The 25,121-nt window shown below is 52.1% G+C and overlaps 1 protein-coding gene across 3 annotated transcripts in view; it reads right to left on the bottom strand.

The window, feature by feature from the left end:
- The window catches only part of SLC29A1 (solute carrier family 29 member 1 (Augustine blood group)), a 58,356-nt gene extending 34,210 nt beyond the window's left edge, over positions 1-24,146 (bottom strand). The window contains exons 1-2 of one of the 3 annotated variants that reach the window (XM_038396534.1): positions 19,295-19,352; positions 8,293-8,455 (exon numbers count right to left, since the gene is read on the bottom strand). The gene's annotated coding sequence lies outside the window, so the exon portion shown is untranslated. Of the gene's footprint in view, positions 1-4,629; positions 5,378-8,292; positions 8,456-19,294; positions 19,353-23,901 lie in introns of those variants that run through there. The other 2 variants (XM_043511588.1, XM_043511587.1) reach the window with 2 other exon arrangements.
- Positions 24,147-25,121: the final 975 nt, after the last annotated feature.

Genomic DNA, 25,121 nt, shown 5'->3' with positions numbered 1-25,121 from the left:
TAGCACACAGGAGGGACAATGACTTGCGTAAAGTCACACAGTGAGTCAGGGGCAGAGGATTCCTGGCTCCCAAGCCAGAGTTTGAGCCAATAAACCATCCTTCCTCTGCTTCAGAATACCGTTCTTCAAAACCAAGTGGCATGGACTGACGGAGCTCAACCCCCTACACACAAGCTCCCCGGTGCGAGTCTCTGCCTACCTCATCAGACCAGTTCCGCTTCTGGCTGACGTCCTACATTGGCTGTCCCCAGGCTGGGTGCATGTTGCAATACATTTCCCAAAGCACCGGATCACGTATGCTGACTCTGTCTCAGACCTTGTCTAGACTAGGAGTGAAGGTGTGACGTTAGCACACATTGGAGGGCAGAGAGACTAAAGCTATGTCTACATTTAAAATGCTACACAGGAGCAGCTGAGCACCGCAGCATTCAGCATAGACATTACCTCTGCCGACAGGAGAGGTTCTCCTGTCAGTGGAGTTAATCCCCCTCCCTGAGAGGCAGTAGCTAGGTCGACAGAAGAATTCTTCCATCAGCCTAGTGCTGTCTACACCTGGGTTTTTCACGCTCCTAAGAGACATAGCTATACCGATGTAAGTTCCTAGTGTAAATTAGGCCTCGGCTTTAATTCAAGCAGTTTTAACATGTATTAAAGGAAATGTGCCTTGGGATAGTTAGGCCTTGGTTACACGCCAGGGCTATGTCTACTTTACAGCCTATGTCGGCAAAATTTATGTTATTCCACGCCGCTGAGCAACATAAGTGACACTGTATCGGTAGAGCTGCGCCACTGCAGCGCTGGATGTATAGACATATCCTAATTGTATCACTTTACCTATACTAGTACAGTCAGTGCAGTGCAACCTCCTAGTGTGACACAGCTATATGCGTATAAATGTGCTTTAGACCAGGATAGGTATTCCTCTTCCTTATGGGAATAAGCTATACTGGTAAAAGGCACCTTTACACCAACATAACTACATCCACAGGAGGGGTTGCACCAGTGTAACTATATTAGTAAAACAAAACACAGCCCCCACCCAAATATGTGTAGATCAGACTTCAGCAAGTGAACATCACATCATAAACCTAGTCTAGGCAAGACCTTTCTGCTGAGGCTTGTCCCTTAGGTATGTCTAGACTAGAAAAAAAGGTATATTCCTAACCTGAGTTAGCCATCCCCATTAGAAATACCACTTAGAACCTAATCTAAATGCATTATAGAATCATAGACATGTAGGGGAAAGGACCTCAAGAGATCATCCAGTCCACTCCCTGTGTTGAGGCAGGACCAAGTATCCCCAGCCCCTCCCTGACAGGTGTTTGTCTAACCTGTTCTTAAAAAACCTCCAGTAATGGGGATTCCACAGCCTCACTTGGAAATCTAATACAGAGTTTAACTACCCTTATAGTTAGAAAGTTTTTCCTATTATCTAGCCTAAATCTCCCTTGCTGCAGATTAAGTCAAGTACTTCTTGTCCTACCTTCAGGTAGGTCATGGAGAACAATTGGTCACTGTCCTCTTTATAACAGCCCTTAACATATTTGAAGACTGTTACCAGGTCCCCCCTCAATCTTCTTTTATCAAGACTAAACATGCCCAAGTTTTTTAACTTTCCACATAAGTCAGGTTTTCCAAACCTTTGACCAATTTTTTTTCCCCTCTCCTCTGGACTCTTTCCAATTTGTCCACCTCTTTCTTTGTCATTGTAGGGGTTGACCCTACAGGATGCACAAGAGAGAGATACTTGTATTTAATCATCATTAGGGTTAACCCCATATCCATAGGGCAGTCATTTCTCCTAAAGAGCTAGGAGCCAATCTAATCTATAAGTTTGTTTCAAGTTACCTGTCTGCAGACTTAGGGCTTGTCTACACTACCGCGCAGGGTCAATCTAAGATATGCAACTTCAGCTATGTGAATAGCGTAGCTGAAGTCGACGTACTGAGATCTACTTACCGTGGTGTCTTCACTGCGGTAAGTCGACAGTTGATGCTTTCCTGTCGACTCCATTTGCGTTTCTCATTCTGGTGGAGTACCGGAATCAACTGGAGAGCGCTCAGCGATTGATATATCGCGTCTATACTGCTGATCCAGCAGGTAGTGTAGACAAGCCCTAAGATGGCCTGCCACTGGGGTCACCTTTGCAACTGTGAGATCTAGATTTTTTTTAAAAAAAAAATCAAATCTTATAGGGGGCGCATCAGAGAAATCAGTTACTTTGTCTCACCCCAAACCAGTCCAAGCCAACCATTGATCAGAACAAACACAATCAGTCATATTTCCAGATGACATACAGTGATTAAACTGATTAGATTGGCTCCAAACACACCATTGTACTAAAAACAACCTCTGCTTGTGCCCTGGAAACTAGCACACAAATGTAATCATATGCTTTCAGTACACAGCACCCCTTCCTATGTGTAACTCAACTAGACAATGAGGTCACGAGCAATGTTCCCTCTAATTTTTGACAGGCCACGTGAGCAAAAAATTTCTTCTATGCAAATTTTTGTGTGCACGGTGTTTCGCCATGTGTGTGGGGTTTAGGATCTGTGTGTGTGCGCACATGCGCACAGCTTAGAGGAAACAGTGGTCATAAGACCCCAGAACCAACGGCAATGGCAGGAAACGGAAACTGTAACTGCTTACCCAAAATCCCTCCTATTGCAGCCATCTTATGTTATTAAGACACACACAAAAAGCCCATCTGACTTTTCGTCAGCTGCAGATAGTGATAGAAATTAGTGATGGAAAAACCTCCAGTAGATCCCAGCCTCTCCATATCCCAGGGCAAGATTACTCTCTGCAGTCAGACTTCTGCAGCTGTGGAATATGTTCCAGAATCCAACCCTGGCTGAAGAATCATGCTCCAGCACTGCACTTTAATTTAAGAAAAGAAAAGAAAAAAAGGAAAATATGGTTGTAGCCCTTACAGTTGCAAAAAAGTCTTGAAAATATGATCCAAATGTAACCAAAGCAGTGACGCCTGAGTCTGCAAACAGCCTGAAACAATAGCTCGGAGAGGGGTGAATCACCCCATTCACCTCAGTGAGGCACTGACTCTGAAACCTAGAGATGACAAAATTAGAGATCAACATTGTTATCTAGTTCACTGCTATAATTTTAGCAGATGTGTCCAGGTAACGTCCTTATCCCACAGTATCAAACCACCTCCACAGCTACTCCTTGACTACTCCATTGCTGCAATTGTATATTTCAGTATAAAACTGTGTGGCAAATTGAAACCAGGTGGGGACAGCATAAAATAAACTGAATATCTACATAAACAACAAAGGGGCTGCTGATCTGAGGCTATTATTCATTTCAAATCAAAGTCATTAAAAGCCTTCTTTTGTCATGTAAATGAAGCTCTTAACGAATCTCCCATCTGCTACATCAGAATGTTGCAGAATCAAGGGGTAATGCTGCAGAATTCAGGCCCAGCTTGCCAGAAGTGTATGGAGCCTGTCCTATAGCCTACTTCTCAGAGCTTTCTCCCCTCTAGATTGACATGTCTTGAGCAATGGGAACTCTGTCAGGGAAAAATCTTACTGTAGGAGTAAAAACAGACAGAAACTAAAAAAAGACTCAGAAGCCACCAGAAACAAACAAGATCAGACACAGACTTGCCCCTGCGCTTCAGCGAACCTAAGAGTTAATGATCTCTAACTTAATATGCCTTCTGTTTCAAGCGCAGTGGATCTGAGATGCATCAGTAGGTCTCACTGAAGTCTATGGGTGCTCAGCCCCTCTGAAGATCAGGTCCCGCATGTCCTCTTGAGACCTCTGCACTCAGGGCTCAGAACTGTAAACTGAAGCAAAAATCCAAGGTAACAATCTGCTGTAGATTCCACAAACACTCTGAGCAAGCCATCCACAAAGCTGTTATTTGTGCCCCTGTAATTTCAGGAAGTGAGTGCTCTCAGCGATGTGCACAGTTAGAATGCAAGGGGAAGGGAGACACCACCTCCATCTGGAAGGATATTATAGGAAGTTTCTACTTCAGGACCTGACATTTATATCCCACTGTGTTCCCCAAAGGGTTCACAATCAACATAGTATTTAGTGCTTTCAAGCTTCAAAGTACTCGACAGACATCATCTAATTCATTCACAGACCTTTGCAAGAGACACTGGAGCTTCCAAGCACAGGAATGAATTTTCCTTCAGTAGAGTCTCTAGGCTTAAAATCCATTAGTGCCAAATCGCACAGCAGCCATCAGTGGCCACTAGAAGACACAAGCCCAGAAGAATGTAGAAAATGACAGAAGGACATAGCAGTTTTTATCTTCAAAGTGCTGTATGTACACAGAGGCCCTGATCCTGCAACTGGATCTGTTCAGGCAAACCCTTGGCCCCTGTGGATCCAATTACAGGAGCAGGGCCTTGGGTGAGGTAATATCTTCCACTGGACCAACTTCTGTTGGAGAGAGAGACACAGCTTTCGAGCTTACACCTGAAGAAGAGTTCTGTGTGACTCAAAAGTTTGTCTCTCTCACCAACAGAAGTTGGTCCAATAAAAGATATTACCTCACCCATCTTGTCTCTCTCTGATATCCTGGACTCGACACAGCTACAACAGCACTGCAAGGCAGGTAGGCAAGTCAGTGTTGTTATAAGAACTTACCCAAGAATGAAAATCCAAATGGTTGGGCTACTTCTTTAAACTCCACCCAGCAAACGACAACTTCTGGCAACTGCCAAAGGCAGAATTGAAGCAGGCTTCACTCAGTTAGGTGATTTGAAAGTAATTTCAGGCCAGGATCCGCTCAATGATATTTACGAACATCTCTGCCTTTGTGGTGTAACTCACATCACAGCACGAGACAGGAGTGCGTTTGAAGAAGGTGATGCTAATTCTGTTAAGTAGCCCTGGATCTGAAGTGTAATTAGTGACTCGCAGTTCATGTGGAAGGGTTTTCATTACAAGGCGGATGAATCACCCTGTATCCTGTGACTCCACCTAATCCACATGCAGCTAGGAGCCCCCGCTTGAGCAGCTACAGTCTTGCCAAATATCTTTCCAATAATATCTCAGTCACTGACCAAAAAAAAAAAGATTCACGCGCCAACACAGCACTGCGTCTAAACTATTTGGCAGGAACAACACCCACAGTAACCTAAGATACCTTTGCTCAATCCTGGAGAAAACCAGGGCTTTGTGCAGAAATCAGCACTGAGAACTTTACAAATTATAGCTACCGCACACTGAGCTAAACTGTGTCCTGGATTACAATTGCTGCCTTGGAGTCTAAGGGGAAGTAAGAGCCCTCCTTATATCCCTGCATAACCTCCCTAGGGAAGATACACAAGCATAACTAGGGGCTGTGTGCCCACTACTCCTTCCTGACCTGATGGATGGGGCAGGGCAGTGTGTTGGCTCCAGCCCCTGTAATGTTCTCCTTAACACAGCTGAACCCTCATGGTGTCATCACAATTTGCTTCTGCTACAGGCCAGCAACAATTCTGGAGCAAGGGGGAAGCAAAGAGGATGCTGTTCCTCTCTAAAACCTCCCCCTGCACTGTTTCTAGGGTGGCACTGCTACATGCCAACCCCACTTGCACCAGAGCCATGATCCAGCCCACTGGAGCTTCTGAAACTTTCCAAAGTGTAGAGCGATGGACAGAAAACTCCTCACAAATGGGCCATTTGTATCCTTCCCCTTCAGTTATTTTTTTAAAATCCATAATAAATGTGCTACATGATCTCCTTTTACACATCCCATTTCTTGCAAAATGTTTAATGAAAGCTTCATTTGTTTTCAGCCATTCAGTGTCTTCTACTTAAGTAACAAAACCCAAAGGGAAAAAACAAACACCTGTCTTTGAAGGCAGCAGCAGAAAATGGGATTTGCCCTAGGCATTGGGCAATATACCAGATAATCTCAGGATCTATTTTTTTCCCCTTGGCCAATATTTGATTTCTAGGGCCCTGGAGCTGGTCAATATTTGTATGATCTCAGTCTGTTTAGAATTCTTTACACTTTGCACCCATACAGAACCTTTTGTCTGGAGATCTGAAGCACTTTACAACCATTCATTAACTAACCCTCACAACCCCTCCACAACATGTAGAGTATGAGCACGGTCCTGGGGTTATAGATGGGGAAACTGAGGCGCAGAGAGATAAAACGTCTTGCCCAATCTCACACAAATGAGTCAGTGGCAGAACTGGAAACAGAACCCAGGAGTCCTAAAGTATCAGTCTCCCGCTCTAATAACATGACAATATTCCCTTACTGAACCTGGAAAAGCATCTGGACTTCCAAATGGCTTTAGCTCCTAGACTTTGCTTGCTAGTGAAGTACTGTTTGCTCCCCAGTGCACAGGCAAAATCTAGTATTGCTGTTGTAACACAGTCTGGCGCTGCTTAGCACCCCTTCCCTGTATAGACAAGAGCAGCAGAGACAGGGATCTATAGATACCTACCAATGAGGAGGAATCACAAGCCTGTAACTCTTATGTGTTCCCATGCCCTTTGCTAGTTGGCACCAAGAGGTCCTGGGGTCACCCCTCCATCATTTTGTTCCAAAACAGAGCTCAGTTTAGAAAGTACTGGGGAGCATAGGAGTCTGGGGGCAAGGAGCCATTATACTCTAGGCTACTGCTGATTCCAGTTACAGCTCTGGTCAGCAGTGACTGAGTTGTCCTCTTCTGACCGATGTTCGAGGGCCACATGTGAACTAAGTGAGTTGGTGGATTCTCAGCCCAGTTCCTGGGGGACATGTGTCCACGACACAAAAACCACCATCACTTTTGGCACTTATTTTTGGCAGTCTCAGCAGAGGCCAAGGAACCACTAGGATGGAGCTCCTGCCTAGAAAGGGTCCCTGCAGAGCAGGGCTGAGGAACACTACACTGGCCCTGGGCAAGTCCCCGGCTCTGTGCGTAGAGGCCACCCATCTGCAGAGATCAACCTGGCACCTGTTGTCACCAAATCCATTCAGGGTTTTCTCCAAGTGGATTTCCTGTTCTAAGCTCCCAGGGCCTGGCAGCTATGGGCAGGCTGCCAAGGGGTCACTCTGCTGCAAAGGGCTCCACAAGAGCAAGAGCAAAGGCAGACGTACAGGGACTTGTGTCATTAGTGTCCCATTAACACAAAAACAAGACCATAAAAACAGCCATGCAAGTCATTCTGCCATGGTCTGCATCTTGGGACTGGGGAAACCCCCGCTGGCCCGCAGGCCCTCTTAGCACACCTGGGGCCAGCTTGCTGAGCTAATCCCTCACTACCAGTCACGAGACCCAGAATCTAGTCTCCCAAGCACACCTGGTCTTAACACCATCAGTTGTGCACTGAGGAGCAGGCTATGCTGCAGTAGGGAAGACAGTAGTGGGGACACAGCTGCTGGATGGGCCAGAGCGCTCACTTCCCACATTCAGTGTAGGGCAGCTGCCTCCTTGAAGCCAAGCACAGTGTTGGAGCCTCGTAGTGGATCACACACTAGTCTGCAGCAGCGGCCCCTGCCCTGATCCTGAAACTGGAATATGCTAGCCTTGCCCTGGCTCTGGGGGAAATGGGTTGAGTGGCATAACAGATGTTTCCCATCTCAAAGCTGGAAGCAGCCCCTTAAATCACCAGCGCTGAATAGTGCTGAGAATTAGGGGCTGCTGAGAAACTGATAGAGTTTATTAAAAACAGAGACGGGTGGCGGGTGGCAAGGAGTGGGGCTGAGGGCACAGCCATGATGAAAGGGTGCATCTGGAGCAGAATCCCACTCTGCATGTCCCTACAGATGCAGAAATGACTGCCTTTTCACTGCTGTTCTTATAAAAAAGGGGAAGGGGGTATGTGTATTTTAATCAGCTGTCCCAAGTGGCGGTGGAACTATTTCAATTGCCAGCCGGTTACTGACAATGGGAAATAAACCCACAAGCTGGGGCCTAGCAATTAGGTTAAAAATGTGACTTTAACATCTGTTGATAATTCATTTGTAGACAAAAATAAACAATACGAGTGTCTCTATTAAAAAAACACCAACTCAAGAAACAACAGCAGCCGCCTGGTGTGTCCTTAGGTTCTGGGGATGGGGCGCAGAGCAGGGGTGATGCATTATTTTATTTTTACCTCCTCACTTTAACAGGCTGGATCAGAGCTCTATGGGCATGGCAGATCCACCATCACATCTATTACCTGAAAGCTTAGAGGTTCCGTGTGAAAGAGCCAGGGGGAGCTGCCTGGCTGACTGAATATCCCCTTGACAGAGGATGACAGCTCAACGCAGAGGTTGGCCCTTGTGTGTTTGAACAGAAAGTGAGGGAGAGGAGGCAGGAGAGCTGGGAAACTAACCTGGTTTCTTTTTGTGGGCTGGTTTGTTTCCAGGGAAGAGTATGTCACAGTCCTGTCCCAAACTCCGCCCACAGCTTGAGTTCCACTCACTGGCATCACCACTCACAATGGACTGTGCAGATCTTCAGTGTGATCTTCCCTCTCCTTTCTTGCATGATTTAACCTGAAGTGAAAAGTTAACCAAGGCTAACATTTACACTCTCCTCAGCTTGCATCATAATTAACACCCTCACAGAGAAGAATGGGGGCAGTTCACATGTCCTAGAGCACCTGTATCAGGCTCTCTGCAGGCTCAGACATTGCTGACATTTGTGTCATGATTTGAAGTTTTTCCTTCACAATCTCAAGGGCTACAGATTTATTTTAGCTGAATGCTGAGAAGCTGCAGCACAAGCTGCTGATAGCAGGCAAGAATTCTAGCTGCCCAGCTGCCATAAGCCAGCCCATTTCCACCCCTGATTGTCTCTCCAATAAGCTTTTGCTAGAAGCAGCTGCCTAAAGCAGGCTGTGGATAAAAGTGAGGCTTCAAATCAGCAGAGAAGTGAGATAGAATAGAATATCAGGGTTGGAAGGGACCTCAGGAGGTCATCTAGACCAACCCCCTGCTCAAAGCAGGGCTAATCCCCAATTTTTGCCCCAGATCCCTAAACGGCCCCCTCAAGGATTGAACTCACAACCCTGGGTTTAGCAGGCCAAAGCTCAAACCACCGAGCTATCCCTCCCCCCTAAATGCCTTAGTAGATTCTACTTAATCCCTCCCAAGAAGGGCAAGGCAGGATTAGGCCCTATAGCACATCCCCCAGGGCTCTGTCCAGCCTAGGGCCTCCTTCTCTGGGGAGGTAATTCACAGCTAAGTGCCAGGAAGGTCCTCTAGACACAGCTGCATGTTTCCCTTTCATACTTTTATCACTGGCTCTCCCATCACTGCACAGCTCGTAGCTAAGAGCCAGGCAGGGTCAGGTCCACGCTGTATTGTGGGGGTCTAGACCCAGCCCTGGCTCCAGTAGAAGGGGTCAGAACTAATAACTATTTTCACAGGGCTCAGTGGCAATGTCAATGCATGTGATGACTGCCCTCTGCTGGGGAATGACAGAACGCACCTGTACGTATGATTCCCTTCCTAAAAGCAGAGCAACTGTTTTGACTCACTCCCTCCCCGCATGCAGATAGGGCTGCTCACTGCGTCCCAGATACCCTCTGGGGACTGAGAGCACTTTCTGTGCCCCCCAGAAGGACTACCCTCTGGACTACAAGCCATCAGGAACAGTATCCCTGATGATGTCACAGCAAACCTGGTGGCTGGATTTTGTCCTCACCCACAATTATTTCACATTTGGGGACAATATATACCTTCAAGTCAGTGGCACTTCTATGGTACCCGCATGGCCCCACAGTATGCCAACATTTTTATGGCTGACTTAGAATAACGCTTCCTCAGCTCTCGTCCCCAATGCCCCTACTCTACTTGCACTACACTGATGACATCTTCATCATCTGGACCCAAGGAAAAGAAGCCCTTGAGGAATTCCACCATGATTTCAATAATTTCCAGGCCCACCATCAACCTCAGCCTGGACCAGTCCACACAAGAGATCCATTTCCTGGACACTAAAGCGCTAATAAACGATGGTCACATAAACACCACCCTATACCGGAAACCTACTGACCACTATACTTACCTACATGCCTCCAGGTTTCATCCAGACCACACCACACGATCCATTGTCTACAGCCAAGTTCTATAATACAACTGCATTTGCTCCAACCTCTCAGACAGAGACAAACATCTACAAGAACTCTATCAAGTGTTCTTACAACTACAGTACCTACCTGCTGAAGTGAAGAAACAGACTGACAGAGCCAGAAGAGTACCCAGAAGTCACCTACTACAGGACAGGCCCAACAAAGAAAGTAACAGAACGCCACCAGCCGTCACCTTTTGCCCCCCACTAAAACCTCTCCAGCGCATCATCAAGGATTTACAACCTATCCTGAAGGACGATCCCTCATTCTCACAGATCTTGGGAGACAGGCCAGTCCTCGCTTACAGACAGCCCCCAAACCTGAAACAAATACTCACCAGCAACCACACACCACACACCAAAAACACTAACCCAGGAACCTATCCTTGCAACAAAGCCCATTGCCAACTCTGTCCACATATTTATTCAAGGGACACCATCATAGGACCTAATCACATCAGCCACACTATCAGAGGATTCTTCACCTGCACATCTACCAATGTGATATATGCCATTATGTGCCAGCAATGCCCCTCTGCTATGTACATTGGCCAAACTGGACAGTCTCCACGCAAAAGAATAAATGGAGACAAATCAGATGCAAGAATTATAACATTCAAAAACCAGTCAGAGAACACTTCAACCTCCCTGGACACTCAATTACAGACCTAAAAGTCGCAATTATTCAATAAAAAAAAACTTCAAAAACAGACTCCAACAAGAAAGTGCAGAACTGGAATTAATTTGCAAACTGGACACCATTAAATTAGGCTTGAATAAAGACTGGGAGTGGATGAGTCATTGCACAAACTAAAAACTATTTTCCCATTCTAATTTTCCCCCTACTGTTTCGCACACCTTCTTGTCAACTGTTTGAAATGGGCCATCCTGATTATAACTACAAAAGTTTTTTTTTTCTCCTGCCAATAAAAGCCCACCTTAATTGATTACTCTTGTTAGAGTTGGTATAGCAACCCCCATTTTTTCATGTTCTCTCTCTATATATTTATATCTTCCTACTGTATTTTCCACTGCATGAAACTGATGAAGTGGGCTTTAGCCCATGAAAGCTTACGCTCAAATAAATTTGTTAGTCTCTAAGGTATCACAAGTACTCCTCGTTCTTTCCCCAGTATTTATCTTCCGTCTAAACGCACAGAGGAAACTGATGCTTAATCCATGTTTTGGGAAGGCAGATTTTGCGTGTGATACTTCAGAAAATGTTTTCTCTTTATATCTAAGCAGTTGCTGAGCTGTTATTAAACATTCCCCAAATGGCTGGAGTGCTCCCCAGCGTTAGCAGCTCCTGACATTTTTACCATCGTCTCAGTCATGTTAGCATGCTCCCAAGCAAGAACACTGCATGGAGGCCAATATGTACAGTGCCATGACTACATATCACAAACAGGGAGGAATTAATCTGCAACATCTAATAGTAACTGATCAAATCTTACAGCAAAGGAGAAATGAGGGAAAGCACCCAGCCCTCCCCATATAGTACTCTGAGCAATTTTCCCCTCCTCCAAAAGTCCCCCTCCAAAGAAGACCCTTGCAATGTAGCCTGAGGTCAGCAGACCTGGACTATTTTGGACCTGTGGGGGGAAGAGAGTTCCAAAGCCAAGAGACCCATACAGAGAATGCCCCCCTGCCCCTTCTGTTTCATACCAAGCAGTGCCACTACCTCAATTGCATCAATACGGCATGGGGAAGAGGCAGTCTCTCAAATAGGCAGTTCCTGGGCCATCTGGGGCTTTCCTGGTCTTAAACAGCATGCATCCTGGAGCACTGTTGGCACATGTTCCCAGCAAGATACACCACTGAGTGGGCCACCGAGCTTCTGCTGAGATTTAAGATGCAGTGTGATGCAGCAATCCAATCCTGAGGTGGCAAAGGCATGAATCAAAGTAGCAAAGTCCCCATAGACAAGCAAAGAATGTGTCCTATCTCCTCCTAGCCAGATACAAATGAGCTGATTAAACAGTAATTGGCAATCTACCCAGGTTGGGAACGCTAGTAACACATGGCAGGCAAACATCCTAACTGTATCTTTTTGTTGCTATCCCCAACTCACCAACAATCTCTGCACTGGGCTGAGCTAGCTGGCGCTCAGCCATGCTGCAGTCCAGCAAAGCACTGCAAAAGGGACTTGCCTGCACCATCTGAGTGGGAAGAGATAAGAACTTCTATAATTATTGGGCTTAAAAATGTACTTTATTTGTAAGCTTAAATGTAAAAAGTATGTAAAAGTTTATAAGATGTTACAACAATGTGTAACTCTGTTTGCTTGCTTGGGAATTAACTATGGAAAATAGGTCAAGTTGTTTTTAATGCTAAGTGTTATGAACTAATGCAAGAAAACCAGACAGACAAACTCAATTAGTCTAAACAGAAAAAAGCCAACTAATATGATTTAAGGACTGTTAAAATTAAATTAAATAAACAACAAAAAGACAGGACTCCTGAAATCAACAGACTAAAATTAGTGCAACGAATATGAGGCCTAATTGGTGGATAAAATAGCGAGAGAAACTACGCCACCCGCTTTTTTCTTTTTGGGGTTTTTTAAAAAGAGACTTAAAAAGACCCAAACATCTTGTCTCCCCACCACATTTTAGCTTATTTTGTTTTGTTTTATTTTATTTTTCCCAGCCCCTAAAGACAGAAGAAGCAGATCAGGCTGAAAGCTTTTTTCTTGCACTTGTTTAAGAAACTTTGTTTTTTATTTAAGAGTTAATGTTCAAACAGTTCAAAGGCTAATCAACACTTTTATCTCTTTTTGCCCTTAAAATCAAAACAACAGACCACAGGCCCAGAATCAGGGAGCGGCTTAAGGCCATGTCTAACTTTAAGCACGTTGACTTTAATGGATCTACTCACAAAGCTAGACATGGCCACGAAGCTGGTCTGAAGACACTGTAGCCTGGCTCTGCAGATGGTTATGAAAGCCTGCCAAGCCCTGGACAGAAGGGTCTGTCAGAGGAACAATCCTCCCCCTCCACGACCCAGGAGAGTGCATGGCCTTGTACACGGGACAAAGGAAGATGGCTCCCTATCCCATCAGTGCAGGGAGTACTGGGCCCTGTTGGAGTGATCCCACAAGGCTTGCTGGGGGAGAGTAAAGTCCTGGAGTGTTGTGTGCTGGGCACAGTTCACAGCAAAGGCTGCAGCAGCGAGGAGACACAGTCTTAAGGCCCTGATAGCAGCTCCTTCCATCCTGGGTTGGCAACAGCCTTATCTCAATCCCTTAGATAAAGAACAGCTCTGTGCTAAAGACTGCTGCAGAGCAGCCCGGCTCTTATCACAGGTGACTTTCTGGATTGTGAGGAGAGGCCAGCAAGAGGCCCATAGGGAGGGGAAGGATTCTCTCTCCCTAGCAGCATTTCACTCATTCACACCCTGGTTGCCAGTCCCTGGCTTGCTGACTTAAAGAACATAAGAATGTCCATTCTGGGTCAGACCAATGGTCCATCTAGTCCAGTATCCTTCCTGTCTGTGACAGCAGCTGGTGCCAGATGCTTCAGAGGGAATGAGCAGAACAGGGCAATTTCAAGTGATCTATCCCCTGTTGTCCAGTCCCAGCATTTAGAGGCTAAGGACACCCACAGAATGGGGTTGTGCCCCTGACCATCCTGGCTAATAGGTCCATCAATTGATCCTTTATGAGCTTATCCAATTTTTTTGAACCCAGTTATAGTTTTGGCCTTCACAACATCCCTTAGCAATGAGTCCCGCAGGCTGTGCATTGTGTGAAGAAATACTTCCTTTTGTTTGTTTTAAACCTGATGCCTATTAATTTCACCTCATGAAACTTTGCAGATCATGAAATGTGCTCATGACTCAGGAAGGCCCAGTCTCACAGCAATCACCTAGCATATGGTGACAGCTCCACCCAGTCAGAGAGAAATGCCCCAGCTAGAGCCACTGGGCTGCACTGTCCCTTTCACTCGGCCCATCCCCTGCCTGGGACCCCCGTAGTAGAGGGGGTCCTCCAGAATAGGGCCAGAGACATTGTGCAGAGGAGTGGGGGTATGTGTGTGTATCCCTGTCCACAGAGGTCTGCAGCTCCAGACCAGGAAATCCTGCATATTTCACCACCACCAAATTCACCACAGCAGCAAACAAGCCAGCTGACAGCAGCAGGACCAGGCACAGCCCAGCTCCTCCTGGTGAGTGGGTAGATACTTCTCATGAACTGCCACAAGACCTCTCTGAACCCCGCTGGGCTCTCTCAGGAGCAGCCACTTCTGGGCTAAAGCACCTGAAGAATGACAAAGTGTTAAAAGTGAACTGGCTGGGGAAATCAAGCTCTCTTCTGGGAGGATCCTGGGTGGCAGCACTAAACTGCTCATCCCAGCCATTGCTGAGCATTTATGGCCCAATATCTGAACACTTACACCGAAACTAGCGGAAGAAAAGGTCTGTTGGTCTCCTGAGTGTCTGAGACAGGCCTTGTGTGCAACAGCTTTGATCTATCATCCTCGGGATTAGGGTCTAGGATTCTCCTGCAGGGCCATTCAGATGCTTTTTGAGCTGGCCCACCAGTATTGAACAGGGGGCACCAGGACAGCCTGGTCCGTGCTGTGGGACTTCAGCTGGTGTTACGATTTCAGGCGTCTGTATAAGATGCTGGTTTGGTATCCGTGGTCATGTTGCTGCCCCCCAGAGGCCAGATTGAGGGATTATAACAGCCTGCTATTTAGTGCCAGCTAATACAGTTATTCCCTTAGTTCTTGTGTTTTTGGAGCTCCAGGTATTGGTTTCAATTCCCTATTTCAGTCATGGAGCCCTACCCCTTGTCCCTATGGCAAAGCCAGAGAGGATGGGCAATTATACAGGTGTGACTGACTACCTGGTCTGGGCTGCCTGAGAACTGAGGCAAAGCACAGAGAGGCAGATGGACTGTAAGAAGACTGGCAGGTAGGCAAGAGCTTTTAGAACACAATGATGAGTTAGCTAGCAAACCACTGTGCCCTCTGCTGGTTGTAATCCAAACAACTGAGCTGGGTGCCATAAGCCCTGTACTGCTATGGCAACTCTCCTCTCCCCCAGCTCCTGTGGCTGGGCCTGTGTCAGTGGAGCATGAGGATCTGAATGCTATCCCCATTGCTGCTGTGAAGTTCTGAGAGGCCACAATGGGCACAGCAGATCAGAGACAACCGTGAAATCCCAGGTGGCCAAGGATTTGCTCCAACATCCGATCTTTCCCTGCTGTTTTAAGTCGGCTCCAACTCTGATCCACTCATACAGCAGGAGGGAGCAGCCTCCCTGCTAACCTAGCAATACACCCGGATGGCTCAGCCAAAGCCTCCCTCGGGATGTGGGAAATCAAGCGATACAGAGCTCCATATATAGCTCACCTTCAGCCACAACAACAGGCAATGGATTTCCCCTTTAAGAAAGCTAGGGAGGGAAAGCTTGCAACCCCATATGCCATGTAGAAAGCAGGAGCTGTCCTGCACTGTTCCCTGACAGGGATCAGGGTGGCACATGAGGCTCATGGAAATGGATTAGGTGGTTTATAGACTTAAATTCCTCTGTGGCTTGATGTAGGTAAGAGGACAAGAAAGTTAAACAAGAGGGTGAATGAGCACAGTGCTAATCACTCATGATATCAGGGGATGGAGGGAGATGGCGAGCAGCATCAGGGAAGGAAGCTGCCCCTTTTGGCCTCTGCTTCACACCTTCGGCGAGTAGAGAAGCAAAATGAACTGGACAAGATCTCCGCAGCACACAACTACTCACAGCAAGTGAAGTGCTCCAGAGGTCTTGTCCTCTTTACTTAGCTGTTCCACTCACTCGCACAGCGGAGTATCGGGGAAAGGGGGCAGTACTGGAACTGGTGCAAGTGGGGAATTTGGGGGTTGTGGGTGTAGCTGGTGAGGTTTAGGAGAAGCAGATCGGGCTCTATCTCCCTTGGCAGAGGCAGTTTCAAGATGCAGGGAACTGGTATAAGTTTTGAGGTCCAGCTGCGTGGGGCCTGCATTGCACCGGGGAGGTGGCAGGGAGCTTTTTTAATGGTTGCTCTCCAACAGGAAAGCTGGGCCTGTAGTGAAAGCCCAGGACTGGGAGTCAGGACACTTGGGTTCTATTGCCAGGTCTGAAAGGAAGTGTTGTCTTAAACTGTAGTGGTTAGAACACTTTACTGGGAGTCAGGCAGGACTCCTGGGTTCTATTCCCAGGCTGCGTCACCTCAGGTGAGCCACCTAACATGTAGTTCAAGTCTGAAAAGTGACTCTCCGCCCATTGCCTCTCTCCACTGCACTCACAGAACCAGCCTGCGGAGCCATCTGAGAAAGACAGCCCCAGAGAAAGGACTGGGACTCCAGCAGCCATCCTGAGAACTCACTGCATGGGGCTGACTCACTCCTTCCGTTCTCAGCTGATTGTAACTCAGAGGCTGTCCCCAAGGCAGCACCACTTGAGCAGCACACAGGAACCCATTGAGCAACAGACTGCCCCTCTGGGCTGCGTGTCTGGGAAACCAGGAGAAGTTTAAAGCATCACACAAGGATGCATGTGGCTGAGCGTTGAGGATCAGGCCCATCCGGTTCCTTGCAGAGGCGGCTTCAGATAGGGCTCAAGACATACTCCTGTGTCCAGAACAGGAGTTGGCATCCTCACTGGGGAAGACAGCTCGCTGTTCTGGTCCCAGAGCGGCCCCTTGGCAGGGTTTGGATTGGACTGTGTAGAAGGACTGGCAGGGATTGGATGGGCTTGCATTGGAACTGAGCCAGCAGAAGGGGATTACTTGCTGTTTGATACCGAACGATGTCCCTAGAACCCTGGTTTATTCCACACTGAGAGCCCCAACCTCATGATCCATCGCGGCTGGAAAGCAGCAGAGGGTCCCTCCAACAACCTATGTTGACAGCTGCCCTGGAAGACGAATTGCTTCGCAATGCAGAGGGCTGGAGCTGCAACATTAATATTAGCACTACAGGTTTCAGAGTAGTAGCCGTGTTAGTCTGTATCCATAAAAAGAAAAAAAGTACTTGTGGCACCTTAGAGACTAACAAATTTATTAGAGCATAAGGAAGTGAGCTGTAGCTCACGAAAGCTTATGCTCTCATAAATTCGTTAGTCTCTAAGGTGCCACAACTACTCCTTTTTTAAATTTTTTTTTATTAGCACTACAGTAAATCCTGGCCCTGAATTTTGTTCCTGTCAGTCACATGGGCGAGGTTTGCAGCCATCCACTGTATGCAGTGCTAGGCTACAGACCTGCTTGCTTTGATCACTACCTCCCCTCTCCCTCCCTCCTGTTTGTTATGCCCACTTGTTATAGCAGGGATCAGATCTCCTGAATATTTGTGCAGCACAACGGAGCCCACACTACAAAGGGGATGTGGCAATAATAATGCATTGGATGAGGGTCTCAGCAAACTTTACAATGAATTCAGCCTCACAATCCACCAAGCTGGAGGGCCCCAGGAATCTCATTTTGCAGAGGGGGAAACCGAGGCACAGACATAGGTAGAGACTTATCCACAGTTACACAGCAAGTCTGGGACAGAACCCAGGAGTCCTGGTTCCCAGCCCCTGCTCTAACCACACTGACAAAACACATTCTTGTACTCTGGAAGGCAAACTCTTCATTGCCGGACAAATGCCCAGCTCACCCTCTCTCCCTCCCAGTTAGCTCCCTGCTCCAGCTTCTCAGACTGCATCACACCTTGCTTTGCTGCCTCTCTTTCCCGAGAAGAACGCCTAACTCCTGGCACCACCAGATCCCTGAATTCAACCCATCACAGACATACTGGACATACTGCTCCCTCCGGGCCTGGAGGCAGCTCTGGGCAGTAGGATGGGAGGGAAAGGGAACTGTAATGGAACTGGTTTCAGAGTAGCAGCCGTGTTAGTCTGTATTCGCAAAAAGAAAAGGAGTACTTGTGGCACCTTAGAGACTAACAAATTTATTAGAGCATAAGCTTTCGTGAGCAAGTGAGCTGTAGCTCACGAAAGCTTATGCTCTAATAAATTTGTTAGTCTCTAAGGTGCCACAAGTACTCCTTTTCTTTTTGTAATGGAACTGGACACCACACTGAAGGGTCAACTGCTGCATGAGCTGCCAGCAAGCTGTGCGGCCCTTTAACAGGATTGCAGACTAAAGCTGTGACCTTGAGAGCTCAGAGCATGGTGCGCACAGGCAGTACCTGCACCTTCTTTCTGCCCCTGACACACACACTGGCACCCTGCAGAGTGCCAGACTCAGCCATTCAGAGCTGAGCCTAGCTACAGGCTCAGGATTTGCTGCCAAAGCCCAACCCTGCCCAGGAGTTCAGAGCAACAGAGAAAGTCCAGTGGTGGAGGGGCACCCCTCCCGAGCAGTTACAAGGATGTTGATGTACAAGCTGAATCTGAGCACGTGTGGGATGTCAAAGGAAAAGCTAGCCATTAGGTAGGGTCTGAAGGGGGGCTGGCACGGGGAGGTCAGTCCATGCATAGCTGGGATCATGCACAAAGGTGGGAGAGAGAGGAGAAGGGGCAAGGGCATAAAGAATGAGACTCGAGATGCAGGCGAGGGCAGAGCCTTGTAAGGTGGCAGGGATGGTGCAGTCTGAAGGCTGGTCCACAAACAGATTTTGTACTGCTATAGGGGGCATAGCTAAATCAGTGCAATGCCTTAGCATGGATGCAGTTATAGCCGCATAAAGGTGCTTATCGCAGTATTGCTCCTCTGTCTGCCAGCCGGCCCTTGACACGGCGGAACCGTGTCCTGGCGAGGGGGCTGCACAGCTCGAACAATATGTTTCTAAACCAACCGTTATAACAGGATACACCCGGTGTGTAGATAAGCCACGCGTGGGGGCCAGGGCGGTGACTGGGAATGAACCGCAGGGGGCTACGCAGGAATCCGGGGGGGCAGAGCAGAGCAGAGCAGAGCGGAGCAGAGCAGAGGGGGCTGCGGTGCCTGAACGCGCAGGAGGCCGGGCAGGGACCCTAGCAGAGCCGGCTGGCCCGGAGCTGCACCAGCCCAGGGAGGGACTCGCAATGCCGCGCGAGCGGCTGGGAGCACAGTCGCCGCGCGCAGGGTTGCACAGGGGGCAACTTCCGACACGTGGGCAGAGCCCGCGCCCTGCCCCGCAGCAGGGAGCGGGAGGCCGGGGCACGCCCGGGCGGGCGAGCGGGGAACTGCGCGCTTGGTCTGCAACCTGTAGCTCCCCCTCCCGCTTCCCCGGCGCCTGGGACACTGCCCGGCCGGGGAGCCGAGCCGGGCCGGGCCGCGCCAGCCCCGGGGCACAGTGGCGGCGGGTGCTTACATGTCTCCCGGGGCCGCAGCGGCGGCTGCTTCCTGCTCCCGCCGCCTCTCGCTGACAACTCTCGAGGGAGGCTCGGCGGTCCCTTGCTCCAGGCTTCCCGGGCTGCGGAGCGCTCCCGGGTCCTAGTGCTCGTCTGACCCGAAAGGCTGAATGCGAGGGGGTGCTGGGGCTCCCCACACCCAGCTCTGCCTGTGCCCCTCACCCCTGACCTGCAGCCCCCCCGCTATCCCAGCCCTGAGCTCCCCACACCCAGCTCTGCCTGTGCCCCTCACCCCTGAGCTGCAGCCCCCCCGCTATCCCAGCCCTGAGCTCCCCCCACCCAGCTCTGCCTGTGCCCCTCACCCCTGACCTGCAGCCCCCCCGCTATCCCACCCTGGGCTCCCCACACCCAGCTCTGCCTGTGCCCCTCACCCCTGACCTGCAGCCCCCCCGCTATCCCAGCCCTGAGCTCCCCACACCCAGCTCTGCCTGTGCCCCTCACCCCTGACCTGCAGCCCCCCCGCTATCCCAGCCCTGGGCTCCCCACACCCAGCTCTGCCTGTGCCCCTCACCCCTGACCTGCAGCCCCCCCGCTATCCCACCCTGGGCTCCCCACACCCAGCTCTGCCTGTGCCCCTCACCCCTGACCTGCAGCCCCCCCGCTATCCCACCCTGGGCTCCCCACACCCAGCTCTGCCTGTGCCCCTCACCCCTGAGCTGCAGCCCCCCCGCTATCCCACCCTGGGCTCCCCACACCCAGCTCTGCCTGTGCCCCTCACCCCTGAGCTGCAGCCCCCCCGCTATCCCACCCTGGGCTCCCCACACCCAGCTCTGCCTGTGCCCCTCACCCCTGAGCTGCAGCCCCCCCGCTATCCCAGCCCTGAGCTCCCCACACCCAGCTCTGCCTGTGCCCCTCACCCCTGACCTGCCGCCCCCCGCTATCCCACCCTGGGCTCCCCACACCCAGCTCTGCCTGTGCCCCTCACCCCTGAGCTGCAGCCCCCCCGCTATCCTACCCTGGGATCCCCACACCCAGCTCTGCCTGTGCCCCTCACCCCTGACCTGCAGCCCCCCTGCTATCCCACCCTGGGCTCCCCACACCCAGCTCTGCCTGTGCCCCTCACCCCTGAGCTGCAGCCCCCCCGCTATCCCACCCTGGGCTCCCCACACCCAGCTCTGCCTGTGCCCCTCACCCCTGACCTGCAGCCCCCCCGCTATCCCACCCTGGGCTCCCCACACCCAGCTCTGCCTGTGCCCCTCACCCCTGAGCTGCAGCCCCCCCGCTATCCCCCCCTGGGCTCCCCACACCCAGCCCTGCCTGTGCCCCTCACCCCTGAGCTGCAGCCCCCCCCCTATCCCACCCTGGGCTCCCCACACCCAGCTCTGCCTGTGCCCCTCACCCCTGAGCTGCAGCCCCCCGCTATCCCAGCCCTGAGCTCCCCACACCCAGCTCTGCCTGTGCCCCTCACCCCTGACCTGCAGCCCCCCCGCTATCCTACCCTGGGCTCCCCACACCCAGCTCTGCCTGTGCCCCTCACCCCTGAGCTGCAGCCCCCCCGCTATCCTACCCTGGGCTCCCCACACCCAGCTCTGCCTGTGCCCCTCACCCCTGAGCTGCAGCCCCCCCGCTATCCCACCCTGGGCTCCCCACACCCAGCTCTGCCTGTGCCCCTCACCCCTGAGCTGCAGCCCCCCCGCTATCCCACCCTGGGCTCCCCACACCCAGCTCTGCCTGTGCCCCTCACCCCTGAGCTGCAGCCCCCCCGCTATCCCAGCCCTGAGCTCCCCACACCCAGCTCTGCCTGTGCCCCTCACCCCTGACCTGCAGCCCCCCCGCTATCCTACCCTGGGCTCCCCACACCCAGCTCTGCCTGTGCCCCTCACCCCTGAGCTGCAGCCCCCCCGCTATCCTACCCTGGGATCCCCACACCCAGCTCTGCCTGTGCCCCTCACCCCTGACCTGCAGCCCCCCCGCTATCCCACCCTGGGCTCCCCACACCCAGCTCTGCCTGTGCCCCTCACCCCTGAGCTGCAGCCCCCCCGCTATCCCACCCTGGGCTCCCCACACCCAGCTCTGCCTGTGCCCCTCACCCCTGACCTGCAGCCCCCCCGCTATCCCACCCTGGGCTCCCCACACCCAGCTCTGCCTGTGCCCCTCACCCCTGAGCTGCAGCCCCCCCGCTATCCTACCCTGGGATCCCCACACCCAGCTCTGCCTGTGCCCCTCACCCCTGACCTGCAGCCCCCCCGCTATCCCACCCTGGGCTCCCCACACCCAGCTCTGCCTGTGCCCCTCACCCCTGAGCTGCAGCCCCCCCGCTATCCCACCCTGGGCTCCCCACACCCAGCTCTGCCTGTGCCCCTCACCCCTGACCTGCAGCCCCCCCGCTATCCTACCCTGGGCTCCCCACACCCAGCTCTGCCTGTGCCCCTCACCCCTGAGCTGCAGCCCCCCCGCTATCCCACCCTGGGCTCCCCACACCCAGCTCTGCCTGTGCCCCTCACCCCTGACCTGCAGCCCCCCCGCTATCCCACCCTGGGCTCCCCACACCCAGCTCTGCCTGTGCCCCTCACCCCTGACCTGCAGCCCCCCCGCTATCCCACCCTGGGCTCCCCACACCCAGCTCTGCCTGTGCCCCTCACCCCTGAGCTGCAGCCCCCCCGCTATCCCAGCCCTGAGCTCCCCACACCCAGCTCTGCCTGTGCCCCTCACCCCTGACCTGCAGCCCCCCGCTATCCTACCCTGGGATCCCCACACCCAGCTCTGCCTGTGCCCCTCACCCCTGAGCTGCAGCCCCCCCGCTATCCCACCCTGGGCTCCCCACACCCAGCTCTGCCTGTGCCCCTCACCCCTGACCTGCAGCCCCCCCGCTATCCCAGCCCTGAGCTCCCCACACCCAGCTCTGCCTGTGCCCCTCACCCCTGACCTGCAGCCCCCCCGCTATCCTACCCTGGGCTCCCCACACCCAGCTCTGCCTGTGCCCCTCACCCCTGAGCTGCAGCCCCCCCGCTATCCTACCCTGGGCTCCCCACACCCAGCTCTGCCTGTGCCCCTCACCCCTGACCTGCAGCCCCCCCGCTATCCCACCCTGGGCTCCCCACACCCAGCTCTGCCTGTGCCCCTCACCCCTGAGCTGCAGCCCCCCCGCTATCCCACCCTGGGCTCCCCACACCCAGCTCTGCCTGTGCCCCTCACCCCTGACCTGCAGCCCCCCCGCTATCCCACCCTGGGCTCCCCACACCCAGCTCTGCCTGTGCCCCTCACCCCTGAGCTGCAGCCCCCCCGCTATCCCACCCTGGGCTCCCCACACCCAGCTCTGCCTGTGCCCCTCACCCCTGACCTGCAGCCCCCCGCTATCCCAGCCCTGGCTCCCCACACCCAGCTCTGCCTGTGCCCCTCACCCCTGACCTGCAGCCCCCCCCGCTATCCTACCCTGGGCTCCCCACACCCAGCTCTGCCTGTGCCCCTCACCCCTGACCTGCAGCCCCCCCGCGATCCCAGCCCTGGGCTCCCCACACCCAGCTCTACCTGTGCCCCTCACCCCTGACCTGCAGCCCCCCCGCTATCCCAGACCTGGGCTCCCCACACCCAGCTCTACCTGTGCCCCTCACCCCTGACCTGCAGCCCCCCCACTATCCCAGCCCTGGGCTCCCCACACACAGCTCTGCCAGTGCTCCTTGCTCCTGACCCGCAGCAGAACAGTGGATCTGGCCCATGGTGTGTTAGAGGGGTGAGGAGCCTGAGAACTGTTTCCCCCTTTGTCTGGCCCTTCCCCCAGTCTTGATAGCTGCCTGACTGAACCCAGCCTAGAGTCCTCAGCAAGAGTGTCTGCCCCTAGTTCTCTCCCTCTGCAGCCCCTCCTCCCAGAGAAGAGAACTAAGGCATCCCACACACCAACACTCCCTGACCATGAGGGGGCACCCCAGCCACTCAGATCCCTTCCACATTTGCCACCATTTCCTTGGTTCCCAAGGCCAGGGTGCCCAGGGCTGGACTCAGATCCTTCTCCAGGCAATGCTGTGGACCTCCCTCTGCAGGATCTCCCTCCTGGCAGGAACCGACCGAGGTGCTGCTTCTGAGAGCTTCCTGGGGCACAGCAGGCCAGCCCTGTGAGTGACAGACGGAGGCTTCCTACGCCACAGCAGGGGCAGTAGTGGTCAACCCTGTGATGCAGTAGTTTGCCCTGAGAGACAGGGGACACCAGAACAGCAGCTCCATGTAACTGGTTCTGCTTCTGCCTCCTCCCCAGGGGCCCTTTCACTTCCTCATGTGGTGTAAGCCAGCCCAGCATATTAGCCTTTCTACAGACATTGGGGTGGGAGGGTTCAGAGCTTTGCTCAGCTCCAGGTCCTGGCTCAGTGGGGGAAGGTGCAGATCCAGAGGGGACAGTGGAGCTTACAGCAGGGTCCCTGAGCTGGTGCCTCTGTCTCCAGGATCACCCCACACCAGAACAGCCAAGTTACCATTATGAGAGCACAATCTGTGTTCCCAGAGCTGGGCTTCCAGGACCCCTCAGCCCCCCACATTCCAATGCTCCAGCCCTGCAGGGTCAGGGCTCCCCTATCACCCTCATTCCTCACCCCACAGCCTTGTGCTTCTGGATCCCACATGCTCTCCAGCCCATTACCTCAAGGATCCAGCTGTCTCTGGGATTTACACTGCCATCTCCTCTTCTCTGCCGCTCTTGGCTGAGTAGTCCCAGTGCACACCAGGAACGAAGCGCTTCTTAACCCCAAAGCTGAGCCAGACCCCTCCACAGACTGCACAGCAGGTGCAGATTTAAGAGCCATGCCGCTGGCTGGGACTGGGTCAGCACAGCCCCCACTGGTTCAGCCGGTGGAAGTTGCCTGCAGCAGCAGTTTGCAAAAGGAAGCAGCTTCACCCCACAGAAACTGCAGGGGAGGTTTGTCAGTAGAATGTGACCTGCCTGGGAGTCCAGGGCTAAGCGCCAGAACCCATAAAGAAGGGGGCTGGGGAGTTTCATGGGCTGCAAACAGGCAGGGCCTTGAGTTTTGGGTTCTTCCCAAAGAGGACCCCTCAAGCAACACAGTACCAGGCAGCAGCATGGGCTTCAGTGCAGAGCTGGAGGGGAGAGCGCCCCCTACTGAGACACCTACACTGCTGCCTGCAGCACTGCACCCCTTCACAGGCTAAGGCATTGGAGTCAGTACTGGCTGTGACCGGACAGCACCCCTGCTGTCACCCACACCTCTCTCTTCAGCACGCTGGCTTTTCCTGCTGGCTCTTGTCCCAGTACAAGGTCTGACCCTGTCTGTTGCGCTGGTGATTTGGCAATGAGGACGCTTGTCCCACCGACTGGACTGAGACCCCCCAGCCCCCTTCACACAAGCCCTGAACAGCCATGGAATGATGTTGGGCGATTGCTGACCAGCTGCTCTTTGAGTAGGGGCTGGCCAGGTCCCTGAGCCCATTATCACAGCCACCTTCTTCCAGCCCCTGCCAGGGCTTGCCCCCTCCCCAGTCCTGAGAACAGGAGGCTCCCTGCCGTGGGGCAAGAGGCTGCCTCTCTCACCTGCTCCCATCAAGGAAGCATGGATGCTGTGTTTACTTTGGTGAGAGTAAAAAAAAAAAAAGAGGAGTACATATGGCACCTTAGAGACTAACAACTTATTTAGGCATAAGCTTTTTTCATGTTCTCTGTGTGTATATATATCTTTCTAATGTATTGTCCACTGCATGCATCCGCTGAAGTGGGTTTTAGCCCACGAAAGCTTATGCCCAAATAAATGTGTTAGTCTCTAAGGTGCCACAAGTACTCTTTGTTTTTTTTTGCTGATACAGATTAAACCCACCACCACTCTGAAAGCTGTCACCATGTTTGGCAAG

The sequence above is a fragment of the Dermochelys coriacea genome, chromosome 3 (assembly GCF_009764565.3).
Source record: "Dermochelys coriacea isolate rDerCor1 chromosome 3, rDerCor1.pri.v4, whole genome shotgun sequence".
Taxonomy (NCBI): Eukaryota; Metazoa; Chordata; order Testudines; family Dermochelyidae; genus Dermochelys; species Dermochelys coriacea.
Note: the sequence above shows the minus strand (reverse complement) of the source record. Positions and strands in the feature narration are given on the sequence as shown.